This window comes from Harpia harpyja, chromosome 10 (genome assembly GCF_026419915.1).
Source record: "Harpia harpyja isolate bHarHar1 chromosome 10, bHarHar1 primary haplotype, whole genome shotgun sequence".
Lineage (NCBI taxonomy): Eukaryota > Metazoa > Chordata > Aves > Accipitriformes > Accipitridae > Harpia > Harpia harpyja.
In genome coordinates this window covers 18,993,411-19,007,078 of record NC_068949.1, presented here as the reverse complement: position 1 = coordinate 19,007,078, position 13,668 = coordinate 18,993,411, and the positions used below count along the sequence as shown (strand labels likewise).

The following is a 13,668-nucleotide window of genomic DNA, read 5'->3' as shown; positions in this document are numbered from 1 at the left end:
CCCAACTTTCTCTCCTTCCTTACCCCGTGTCTGCCCAAGAAAGGAGCACACCAACCTACTTTGAGCTTAGTCTCTCTCTCTTTCTCCCCCTGCCGCCCCAAACCCCTCACCTATTTTGCATTGCTTACTTTAGCAACATTTTATTCTTCTCTTTCATATAAAACTAGCAGTCTACCCCTTTTTTTGGCAGAGGACAGCATCCAGTGCTCGTCAGGCATACACTCAGTGTTGAATCTGAGTTGCTTTAGAATTTAAAAAAAGCCCAGGTTTCTAAAAACTCCCAAGTTGATAGAAGGCTATTATACCTAACAAGGACTGCATATAATATTTAAACACTCTGTAGAAGTTTGTAAATTTTCCCGCGTAGCAGAAGTACGCCTGTTGACCAGTAAACTTATTTAGGAAGTGCAGCACTCTCTGTTCTTCACTTATGACCCAGTTACAGCTCTGGATAATTGAGAGGTTGGGATTGCCGACACACTGTGGTTTTACAGGAATTTTGAGTTTGAACATATTCTGCAGTTCAAGGAGAATAATGCTGGAACTTGGAAATAACTTGTGAAAGTAGAAAAATACCCCGAAGCGCACCTGCCTTATGTATTTCCATAAGAAGATTGTACAACATACTTAACTGTCTATCTTTGCAGTATTTCTGTTTTCCAAGAATTTCTCTGTGTGTGTGTGTTTCGTATTTGCTATCTCTTCATTTTTGTTTGGGTATGTAGAGACCAAGTGGTATTTTGTGTATGGAAACTGAAGGTTTTGCTCTTGGTTACCCATAGAATTTTATTTATTTACAGTTATTTAAGTCCAGCACAGGCTGAGTGCTGAGGTGTAGACAGTGAGATACCCTGGGGTCCCTCTTGCTTTCCTCCAAGGATGAGGCTGAGGAAGATCTGTGATAGTCCAGGAAGATCTGTAATAAACCCGTCTCTAAGAACTGGCAGCCACCAGGTGGGACCAGGATGTGATGAGAAACCAGGGAAAGTTGCTTATGCTTGACCCAAGTCCATTGCAATGATAGGGCTGAGACACAGGAGGCCTAAAGATGAACTCTGTGTTGCTTCTCTGTTGGGATTTCTTCCAGTTCCCCCCTTCAGTGTTTCTTACATGCTTTTACATGTAAAATTTACAATTTTAAGACTTGCGGTGATGCACAGTTTGCTCTGGGTGTTTCCCTTATGTACTTTGACCTTTTCCATTGATTCATCTTGGCAAAGTCACTAAGAACCTGAGTGCCATGTTAAAAGAAAAATGTTGAAACTGTGTGGTATACTGGGCCTAAATTGCTGGGTTTGGTGGCAGGGGCTGCAGGGGTGGAGGGCATCACCTGGGCTGCGCTTCAGGAATGCCCCCGAGGGACTGTGGCTGCCCCAGACTGGAGTGAGGGCACCCCTGAGGGACTGCAGCCACCCCAGGCCAGAGCGAGGACATCCTTGAGGGACTGGGACCAGTGGAGGAGGAGTCCAGGCTGGGACAGGGGAAATCGAGTGAAGCAGCAAGGAGCAGTGGAAGGACAAATGAGAACTGAGGAGGGGCAGACAGAAACCACTGCACCCACAACCCACAGCCTCCTGCGCTGCCTGTTGCCTCACCAAAGGCATTGGACTAGACCCAGTGTAAGGCATGGCAGAAACAAGGGAGGTTAGAGTAGCGAAGGGGGGGAGAAAAGGTGTTTGGCTGAAGTTGAGCCTTGGGATGGCAGAAGAAAAGAGTTTCCCTCAGTGTTTGCTGAACTGTTTAGTCTCCTTTTTTTTCCCCCTCAACTCCTGAAACAGTAATTAAAAGTGTGTTAATTTGCAATAAATAAAGTAAAATAAAGTAAAATTCCCTGAGTTGAGATTGTTTTGCCTGTGACGTACAGACAACAAATTTGGGGGATTCTCGTACTTCTTTTCCAGTTTTTGAGTCTTTGGGGTTTATCTTAATCACCTTTACAGCTTTGCTTTTGAACTTTGGAAGCCTAGGGATACATCCTTTAAAACAAACAAAAATCTGAAAGCTGAAATTTTTATGTGATGATGAGACTTTGGAGAGCTGACTTCAGGAAAAATTCCTAGTATTGCAGGAGACATGAAAAATCACCAGAATTGGCAGCCCTGCTGTGCTGCCTCTCCTTCCTCAACTTCTGCAGCCTTCCCTGCTTGCGTTGGTTGTCTCCTTCACCGTATTGATTTTTACGGTGTAATCTACTCGGAGCAAGGGTTTTGTCTATTATGCGCTTGTAATGCACCACATATGCATTATTATAGGAATAATCTTGTACAAAGTGCCTGGGATTTCAAGCATCGAGCGGTTCATAGCCAAAAAAGCATTCGGCCAAAAAACCTGCGTTTTTGTGCTCCCTCTGCTGGATCTGGAAGAACAGGAAATATTCACCAGCCGGAGTGCTGCCCGTTCCCCAACTCGCTCTTCCCCAATTCCCACCCAGCAGCTCCCTTATCGGGCACCGGTGGGCATTTGTGGGAAGGACTTGGTGCTTTCCAGTGTCCGCTCGTGCGGCTGCATCACGGGACGTGAACCGGCTATGAATGTGAAAAGGGTGGAGATTGTGCGGCATCGAGCTGTGCCACAGCGAGGAGGCCGTGGGTTTGCACCTGGAAAGGGTGGCTGATGCCAGGTTTAAGGTGTTTCCAGTTGCCTCCTCTTCCCCACCCATCTATTCTCATTTTCAGTTGTAGCCCACCACCCCCATACTGTGCCAGTGAGGCATCTTCCTAGAAATAGAATGAGAGAACGGATCAGGCTTTATTAAAGAGCTAATTTTATTTTTAGAAACTGATTCCAGTTCAGAGCAAAACCCTGTGAAGTGTGCTGGCAGGGGCCAGGGCTGGCGTGAGGGCACGGGAACGGCCTGGGACGGCGGTGGGGGAGACGGTACAGCCCCTGAAGCAGGTTGCATGGTGAAACCCGGGAGCAGATGCTGATGGGGACAGCGCCAGTGTCCTTAGAATAAGCTTGGACCTGATTTGCCAAAGGGGTGGGTGGTCTGTAATGTGAATTCACAGAAATGTTAATGGGATAGCCCTTTTAAGAGGTGCTTTCTAAAACAAAGTAGGAATTGTGGTGCCAGTTTTACAGATGGGCAGAACTAAAGCACAGAGGAGGGGAGCGAAGCTTTGGCTTCATGTGTTGCAGCAGTGCAGTTTAAGCTGGTTTAAGCAGCCTCTGTTCCTACCCTCTGCCATCACGGCTGAGCACTCCTGCCCTGTGCCCGTTCCCTGTGTTGCATTGGCACAGCTATTTATGAGACCATGCAGCTGCGCAAACGGAGGGTTGGAAACAAGCATCCAGGAGAGAAGTGAGAGGTAAAGTTTAAGCTGCCAAGTAAATGCTACAGCCCAATTTGCCAAAGTCCCATCCTGGGGCACCTGGACTGGTATCCAGCTCCTGGGGCAGACAGAACAAAAGTTTATCCTTTGAAGGAACAAACTTAGAAGTTGGATAAATAACTAATTCCAACTTCATTAAAGACCCAGTCTGTATTAGCTGAGAAAGTCATGTTAACACATACTAAATCTGAATCAATTAACATGTTTTTCCTGGCTTGTATAAGCAGAACAAAAGCACTGGGGAAAACTTCTGGATGAGAATAAATACATTCTGGGGGAAAACATTCACAGTTCAATGAGGCCTTAAAAGCCAATCATTCACCCAGGGTGCCTGTCAATATGTAACTTCTCTAAAATTGCCGTTTGTTGTGAGACAAGGAAACCAGCAGAGTTCCTGTCTGAAGCAGACGGCCCCTTGGTGGCACTGTATGTGTCGGGGTGGGATGACTGTTTCCAACATATGGTTTTCAGGCATGTTTTTATTCTTTGTGAATTATCAGTGAACAGAATAAATATGACTGCAAAACAAATATTGAATGTGACTAACAAGTTATTTGTAATAACGTGAGGTTTTTCTGTGTTTTTTAAGTCACTTGTGACTTTTGCATCATACGAGTTGTTATGGAGGTGTCTGCTCCCACAGCTGGTCCTTGGGGAGCAACCTGGACTGGCCACAAATTGTGTGCCTTATTTTTTTTCCGTAATAGTTGCTTTTTCATGTTTGACGGAAAATTCTTTTGCATGACAGTTATTTGGAAGTTAGTCAAAACAGAATCAAAATGTAGCCATAGTGCTCCTTTCTTCAATATTTGCTGAGTTTTGGAGCCTAGTAGTATAAGGCTGTAAGGACACCTTGTCTGCCTGCTAAAACAGCACGTAACAGAATACACTCTGCCCATAAACATTCCCCTGTCTCCCCTTGCAGTCTTTCTTTATAATTAAAAAGCATTTCCTAGAAGTCACAGTGCTGTGCCAACGTAATCCATAAACTTGCTTTGTTTTGCTACAGACAGGATGGTGGTTTTGAGGTATTTTGGTGTATGCGCTTAAGCGGAGTTTGGGGTTGGTTTATTTTTTTTAATGGCACTTAGCTCACAACAGTCAGTGAATACCCTTTATAAAGAGAATAAAAGAGACTTCAGCATGACCTTTAACTGAAAAAAAATTACCATTTGGCTCAGGAAATTTTGATATATACCTCAGCAGAATGCTTATTCGCTTTTCCTCATCTCATTGTTACAGGCAAGAAAACCGGTAAGACTTAAAGTGCTGGAGTGAGTCTCAAAACCTTGGAGGTGGCAGAGCTGGGCTGGAACCCCAATCCAGCCTCAGATCTGGTCCTCCAGGCTTGGTCCTGGGACTCCTAAATGCTCTTCATTCATTTCAGATCTGCTCAGTGAGCTTCTTCAAATGCTGCCATGTTATGCAGGAGAACAGAAGCGTGATGTGTCTGTATCTTTATTGCAGGAAAATGAATCTTGTTATGTGAGGGCACTGAGGAAACAGTCCCCAGATACCAAGAGGAAGAAAGGCCGGTGGGAAATACACAGGTAGGAAAGCTTTATGGACCATCAGGCGGTAAAAACACTTGTGGGCCTTCAGTCTTCTTCCAGGCGCTGCAACGTGTTTTATGCTTTAAGGGCTGATCTGGTCACTATCAAAGTTTATTTGTTGTTTTAAGAAGCAGTCCTGTTTGGTCAATTGATTGCAACAACAAAACACTGCAAGCAAAGCCCTCAGCAAAAACATTCCTCAGGCTATCCCTGGTACAATATCGATCCTGATACAGAATACAAACAAATTACTCGTTGCATGAGCCATTCGAGCTATAAAACAGAGCAATAATATGTTCTACTTGCTGCCAATAAATGTGCATTTATAATAAACAAAGTAGAAATGCTTGAGTAGAAACGAACAGTAGTTTCAATAATGTGTTCAATAACTCATGTCCAGCTGTTGTACAGAATTAAACACAGGGTGGACACTCCGGGGTTTCTGTCGCCTCCTTAAGAAAAATAATCTTTGCAAACTTGTTCTGTTGCTGCTTTTGCTTTATTTGGTTGTTTTGGTTTTTTTTTTAATATTTTAAGTATTTTATAAAGCAATAGGTAATCTCATCTTTGCATTATTTCCAGTGTAGTTCAGAGCTTCTCAAGAATTTGGTCTACGTATTAATTTTCTTGTGGACCACCTGCCTTTCCCTACACTGTTATGTGGGTCATCTCCACTTTCACTCCTTGTCATATCCCCATAGCATTTCCTCATGTTGGGAAATAGCATTAAAGACACTCTCATGTATTTGTAGTTATTTTCAACGCAGCTGAAGTTAGGGGTGGAGGAGTCAGTACCCTTGTGCCCATCACCAGTGAGGGTGCACGGATGATAACTGAACCCATTTCCAAAAGGAAAAAAGTTAATGATCATCAGAACATAGATTTTTGTTGTTGTTGTTCTTTTTTTAATCTGTTCTACCATGCTCATATACCTCCTCCTTATCCATATTTTCAGTGCTGCACTTTGATGAGCTACAGACAGTTGACCTGAAGGCATTTCTTGATGAACATTTCTGTCTGCTCTCAGCCTTGAAAAACTCAACCTTTTCAAGAGCTGTATGGGAGAAAAATGTGTAAGACTAATATTTATAGGCTGAAAGAGAGGGGAGAGGAAAGACTGAAGTGTAAAACTTGCTTCCAGCAGAAATGCCATCCCTCTTTTACCTCTGATAATTAGAAGCATTTCTGACATGGCTACGAAAGCAAGTTAGTGGTGTGTGCCTGCCATTTGCTGTGCTTTTGTACTGCAGGACTGTTTTCCTTTTTGTATGGTGATGCTTTCTTATTTTCTTTTAAGACAAAACATGAATTTCAACTGATGCTCAACTATTACATTATGATTCATCCACACTCCTACATTTTAAACAATTACTTCCAAGTACTTACACATGATTTTTTGTAAAAATGGAAGGTTGTTATTCAAGTTCACATTTTGAGTACTTTTTCCATATGTTTAGCAAAGTTCATGTGTATAAATCCTTTCATTAATAGTTCTAACTGAAATCATACTGGAATACTAGAAGGAGGAGAGGTTTTAAGTGCCATAATTTTCGCTGGTAAAAGATCTTGGCTATATTAAGAAATAAAATAGTACTGATTGTAACTCTAATAGGAGATTTAGAGGACATTGCAAATAGTTTTTAGTGGTACTTTAAAGAGGATACTGTATTTTACGCCCCCACATATAGGCTTAAGACTTTGGTCTTTTGTTATAAAAATAATGTGTGCAGGCATAGAAATGCAACAAATAATAATTAAAAAACCCCAAACAAACCAGAAAACCAAAAAAACCAAAACCCCCACACCAAGAAACCACCCTGTTTTAAAACTGTGTTCCTGAAAATTTCCTGGAGATGTCCCTAGACTTGAATCCTGGTTTAAAAAAATAAGATAAAAATCACTTTTCTGTTCCGTGAAGAAACTTGGGCAAGAAGTTCCTTGCTGTGCCTTCGGGTCACATGGCCTCACTGCTGTAGAGCTGGAATGTTTGCCATGGTATTTCCGGAGGCTTCATAAACACACAGAGAGAACAGGGGGGTTAGGAGGATTTTTTTTTTTTTTTTTTTTTTAAATTATTAAATCTTCTCCTCCCCCCCTTCTTTGGCAGCCTAAATTCATTACATTTTAGATGTGGGGGTGTTTTAGGAATTCAAAAGAGTTTTTATCTGATCAGTCCAAAGAATTTTAAGAATTCATCTATTTTTTTTAAACAAAGTTAAAAGATATTTCAGTTAAAAGATATGTGGCACTTATTTTAACTGCTGAATTTGTCTAGAATTACTTCTTACTTAATGTAATACCTGGCAACCTACGCATTAAATCTGACTCTGCTATTTAGTCGGTCTTAATGGTTTACTTTTGGCATGTGTCACTGTGAGTGGCATTCAGTAATCTGACTTGATAGCTGTCATCTTGCAGGCTAGAGTAATGCAAACAAAAGATGAGCACTCAAACAAGGTTACAGTGAAGAGCCATTTCCTAAGTCCTGCTGCGGTGGCGTAGAATCCCCAAGTCAAATCAGAAAAGCATGGTATTAGTTCTGGCTCCTGGGATATGAGGGTTAAGATTATGCAAACCTTTTCTTTCTAATTGTAGGAATAGCATGTGCTCCTTTTGAGACTTTGCAAACACCAACTCACACTGGGACTGTGAGGACCTCTGTGTTAGTCTGTAATGTCATGGATATGTTATGTCTTAGCGGCAAGGTGGGCTGAAGGAGACCCTGCAGTCCCTCTTACACCACTGGGCTGGCAGAGATACATCTTCTTGTCCTCTTCCTCTTCCTCCTCCTTTCCACTTCCAGCCGAGCTGAGCTGCCTGTTGAACAAGGGCAGAGAACTGACCCATTTTAAAAATAACCCAGCAAAAATGGGGAAGGAGGGAGAGGATGAATGGACTATTTTTAGCTTAACCAACTCCGTTCGCCACACAGTGCCATAAAGCTGTCCTAATGCTACCAGGAGGGGTGGGAAGAGGGCAGTGCAAGGGGAGCTGGTAACAAGCGGCCAGAGGTAGGAACTGCTTGTTCCAGCTTTGCCACGGCAAAAAATCACCCCAGCAATGTGGCTGTGTATTCCATGAGGCCTCTCAGGGCATGGTCAGTGGAAGGTTTATAACCATATCAAGATGGGCTTGTTGTTGAGTCAGATTATTAATTACATCAGAAGTTACAAAAAGGCAGTATAGTTTGTCATAGAGCTTTCTGGTAAAGTACAAAACAGTAGATTTTCTCCCAAGTTCAGGCCCTGAATTGGCATACTGAGGAGGAGCCTCGGTAGATCTGAAATTGAGCAAGGGCTTGGGTTCTGCACATTGACAGCACTTCCTCGCTCCTTCCTTCTCTCCCCTACCAAACTTTTTGAAGTCCATCTTTAAGTGTGACTAATTATGTAATGATATTCTCCTGGTGTGGAAGAGTAGCATCACTTACTTCATTAAAGTAAGACTTCTGTTTTGTTTCAATAAAATACGTAATGTCTGATTGCCACAGGTGCCATATCGTCTGACTCCTGCGGTACCCTCGCGCAGCTGTGTGGACACAGCAACACAAATGTTGGACAACAGAAGAAGGGAAAGAAGGAACAGGAGGAAAATCATGAATTGAATAGCTGGGAAGGTCTTAGGGTAGGAAGAATAAGGCAAAGGCAGAGCAGGAAAAAAGGCTGGAGGTTTGAGGAAGGGAAATTGTCCCTCCCCAAACCAGCTTTGTTGACAGAAATAGATGTAAGAAAATATGGGCACCTTCCTGTCTAAAAGAAGATGGGAAGAACTGGTTGAGGTGGTTTTAGTGATAATTTTGGAAGTGCTCCTGTGCTATAAGGGTAGGCAGGTGGGGTACAGCAATTGCTGTCTAGGCCACTGATGTTTGAGTCGCTTGTTTGCATTTCTGCAATTTCAAATCTCTAAAACTGAGTTGTGGCATGCTTTGAATCTGAAGGTAGTGTCCTGGTTTCAGCTGGGGTAGAGTTAATTTTCTTTCTAGTAGCTGGTATAGTGTTATGTTTTGCATTTAGTATGAGAAGAATGTTGATAGCACACTGATGTTTTCAGTTGTTGCTAAGTAGTGTTTAGACTAAGTCAAGGATTTTTCAGCTTCTCATGCCCAGCCAGCAAGAAGGCTGGAGGGGCACAAGAAGTTGGGAGGGGACACAGCCAGGGCAGCTGATCCAAACTGGCCAATGGGGTATTCCATACCATGTGACATCATGCCCAGTATATAAACTGGGGGGAGTTGGCTGGGGGCTGCGGATTGCTGCTCGGGAACTAACTGGGCATCGTTTGGCAAGTGGTGAGCAATTGCATTGTGCATCACTTGTATATTCCAAGTCTTTTATTATTATTATTGTCATTTTATTATTGTTACTATTATCATTATTATTTTCTTTCTTTCTGTCCTATGAAACTGTTCTTATCTCAACCCACAAGTTTGGGGGGTTTTTTCCCCTTATTCTCCCCCCCATCCCACTGGGTGGGGGAAGTGAGCGAGCTGTTGCATGGTGCTTAGTTGCTGGCTGGGGTTAAACCATGACAGGTAGCCAGCTGAACTGGTAATGTTCCCACTGTTTTCTGTGTGCTCTGTCCCTTGTCGTGTCAGTATTGGAGTGGGAACTGGAAAATGAAGAGTCCCCGCTGCTTACCTCAGTGGTTATCAGTTGAAAACTCTTGGATCCTGTGACATAAAACACATCCTATGATAATTGATCAAAGTCTTCTGGATTGGTCTAGTCGAGAATGGTGGGACCTACTGGTCTGTAGCTAGAGCAGTCGACTGAGAGGGAATGGTATGGAGCTAAGCAGTAGTCCTGAAGCTATTGGACTGCTATATGTGGGGAAAAACATACTGTTTCGGTGATCAGCTTAAATATAAATGCTCTAGTATTTATAAGTTATCTTTTGTAAAAGTAAGCCATGATTCAAAGGCAAACTGTGTTTTAACTTACGCATTATGTGCTTGTATTTTTTTTTTTTTCCTCCAAGTGAACACATAGAAATGTGGAGAAATACCCAAGAAATCTTGTACAGGATAACTGAGTAAATTGTTGGTAACTTCTTACTTGAGTTGTCTTCAGTGTTGTGCTTTTTAGTAAAATGCTGTAACACCTTAAGTTTCAGGTGAAAAAGGGCCACAAATCCACCTCTTTAGGTAGTGGAAATAGTGTACAAGAGCTTCCTTTTTGGGGAGATGTTCCAGTGTTTTATTTTGTTCCTTAGTATATCTCACTGGTTTGTAGCTTCTGTGCCTTTATGAGAATGTGCAAAGACTTTTTACAATTTTGCAATGATAATACGTATTTCTGAATAATAGTTTTTATGCCATATGGCTTTGCCCCTTGCTATCTAAGACTTCCCAAGCCTTTATAAGGAAACTTTGTTTAGGCAGGCCAATGGGAATCATGGTTGAAACTTGTTCTCAGAAGCTCTATGTTCTTAATTGCCTTTGACAGTGGTTGGGAAAGATGTCGCTTCAGCAGAGTGAAAAGCAACCAAAATAAATTATATTTTTAATGAAGGATTCTCTATCTGGATGAATTGATACTGGCAGGACAGTATTGGTTAAAAATAGAAGAACCTTTTCCAGACACCTTGCAGTTTATCTTGGTTTTATTTTGTCTAAACAAAAAGCAATGTATGCATATGGATTGTAGACAGGCCTTTTAGTCTGAGGTACTTCCTTTGGCAGATGGCTTCTGTTTTGTTTTGTTTTTTAAATTAAGTATTGCTTTGAAGGAAGACCAAATAGAATCAGTATTCAAGTATTGTGTTTATCATGTGACTGCATGGGAGATTGCTGTATCCTGTACTAAACCTATTTTATGGTGATACGGACAAGATTCTTACAGCCTTATAAAGGATGCTAGCTTACATTCCTCTGTGCAAAGAAGTATTTCCAAAAGAAATAATATGCTGATTGAATATTTATTTTTGTTCAATACAAAAGTATTTGTAGCTAACTGGCAAATATTTTACTTCTCTACCCTCCCTTTTCCCCTTAATCTTGTTTATCTCCTCAGTGTTTTCTTCCACACATCAGAAATGTATTCTTCTAGGGTATTTTAGATCAGCTGCTTTACAAGCCAAGAATTTGTATCTTTTCACTGAAAGCATATGTAAGGAAAGGGACTGAATGGTTGATTTGACTTGTATAGCTTACACATGTATATATTAGATATATTTTAGATATATTAGATATGTGTAAGTTGAGATCTTGTTTCGGAACAGTCTGTTAATGGTTGATGATTATATATTATATATGTATTTTTAAATGACTGACAAATTTTAAATAAGGTTAAATTAACTTGCAATAATAATACTGTTGTGGATTTTTAAATATGTTTCATATTGAACAATATTTAACTAAATTCCTCTATTTAATCTTATTGAAGTTAGAAAATTCAAGGTACAACTGTTTTTTCATGCATTTTATTAGGCCTTGGTATTTCTGATAGCATAGCTTTCTTTTTCAGGCTTTCAAGTGGGAAAAGAGAAAGAGAAACTTATTTCCTTCTCAGGACAAAAGAACAATGCAAGTGTAATCTCAGCTCTCAGTTTTTCTTTTGTCTACAGCTAAGTCCATCTCTTAACCTGGTGTGATTAATCCAGTTTGACTTGTTCATGTTTTTAGAAGTTTATGAAAGGACAGGGAAAAGAGAGGAAAAAAATTCCTTTGAAGCACCTATCAGTGATTCAAATGCTGCCTTGAATCATGAAGATATGTATGACTGAGATCTGTGTTACCAGAGTGCGGGAAATACTGTGTGAAATGCCAGCAGGTGTATAGCTCGAACTGATGATCAGGGCCAAGTGTGTAAACTAGTTGTACTCTGCTGAGAATGTGTAGTCTGCACCACAGATCAAACTAAGGCTTTTCAAGGAAAAGATTTTGAGCTAACAAATCACGGAAAACCTCCATATGCACAATGTAATCTAAAATCTCACAAGTGAAAATAAACTGAATTGAGCTGCAGAACGCAGAATACTTGCTTATACCTGTCCCATACAGCAGAAAGCTCAAACAGCTGAAAAGTAAAAATACAGCTTTACAAATAGAGTGGGAGGACGAAGAAAACAGGCATGAACACCACCTTTCAAAGATACTAGGTGTTTGTCACAGCAACAGTCTGGTTGGCAGAGAACTCAACAAAATAATTACATGCTGAATAAGAAGGTGTTTCCTTTTGTTGCCTTTGAATGGGGTACTTCTTTAATTTAATGGAATTTCCTCTTGCTCATGTGCTCTCTTACTGGGTGGGCAGAAGCTCACTAACTTCTGTAGGCTGGTTTCTGTTTAATATAGTTTAGCAATGACCGTTTTATTATTATTCTTTTAAATGTAAACATTCCCAGTCTCTTCAGGTGCTCTTCTTAGAACATGCTTCCCCCTCACCGTGATTTTAATTGCTACCCTTTGATTTTTGTCTCATTTTGCTCTGAATCCATAAGTTTCTCTTGGAAACTATTGCCAACCACCAGATTATCACTGCTCCTTTAATACAAGCTATTGCATCAGAGGAACGCTGTTTTCTCAGGTCCCAGTTTGATAACAGATTTTCTTCTCTGAGCACATTCCTCTTTTGGACTGTTCAAACGTCCACCAAATGGAGTGGATTCTTCATTGGTTGGTGGGACGGATGTCTGCCCGTGCAGAGAGTCCATTTAACATCTTCTATATGGTAATGTGGGTTTTTTTTAGTCATTATTGCCCTGGACCTGATAGAAGCTGGGAAGCTAGAGGTGGAGTGTTCTTTATCAGTTTGTAGAGTCTTGCAGTACTTTGCCCTGCCCTTCCCACCTTTGGCATTTCTGGTGCCTGTCTCTTACCTGGTGCCTAACACCTGCCTGGTGCCTTTTTCCTCATACTGTCTCTGAAGTGCTCACGTGGAGACCCCCATTCCCTCCATCTGCTCGCAGACCTCGGGTCCTGTTGGTTTGCAGTCAGAGCATTTTGGGAGTTCTTGTAGAGTGAAACAAGTAGTCCTTTGTGCTAGAGGGGTATACCCCAAGAGAACACGTACCTATACTGTATCTCGTGGGCAGATATGAGCTTGATCTGCTCATCTTCAGCTGGCCACATTCTGTGTGGAGCCAAACCAGAAGCCCCATACCCATCATTAGCATTGTGTTGAGCTTGAGCTAATAAGCTCAGTCTCTTGGCAGGATGTGTTAGATCAGGCTTACTGCTGTGCTAATTGTGCTTACACAGCTTCCAGTTTGGAGCTGGCTCATTTACAGCTGGCTTGGATGGTGGCCAAGAAGGCTCGCCTCTGCCTGCAGTATGCCATGCAGACATACACACATCCAGCACTTGAACATGTCTGTCAATAGCAGGAAATTATATTCTGAGGGAGGGAAAAATCTTTGGCCTGGCTGCAAGTGTAAACAAGGACAATATTAATGAAGAGGAAGTAGGTAACAGTTTTAATAAGGAGAAGGATTGATTATTCCAAATGTAGTCTCACTACCACAAGTTGTTGTCGGCCCCTATATTTGGCCCCATCTTGTTCCTCATTTACCACTGGTTTTGTTGGGTTTGGGTGGGTTTTTTTTGTTTTGGTTTGGGTTTTTTTACAATATTTCTTGGGAATATTTCCCCAATTTAAGAAACTTCATTGTGGAAGTGAGCAGCCTAGTATTTTAACTGGGAAACAGAAACTAATCTAAACACAAGGTTAAAAACAGGCATAATTTCAGAGGGGAGAAATTTGCCTTTACAGTTAGCCCATCCTCTAGTTTTGTCTTCCTTACTTCATATGTTAGCAAACTAGTTTGTACATTGGTTATAACAT

General features: G+C 41.5%; 1 protein-coding gene across 10 annotated transcripts in view; it reads left to right on the top strand.

Moving 5' to 3' along the window:
• The window catches only part of ZMIZ1 (zinc finger MIZ-type containing 1), a 364,045-nt gene that overhangs the window by 119,546 nt on the left and 230,831 nt on the right, over window positions 1–13,668 (top strand). For 9 of the 10 annotated variants that reach the window (XR_008236824.1, XM_052798271.1, XM_052798277.1 and 6 more), the window contains one exon: window positions 4,800–4,882. The exons of the other annotated variant lie outside the window; for it this stretch is intronic. The gene's annotated coding sequence lies outside the window, so the exon portion shown is untranslated. The remainder of the gene's footprint in view (window positions 1–4,799; window positions 4,883–13,668) is intronic. 10 annotated transcript variants of the gene reach the window in all.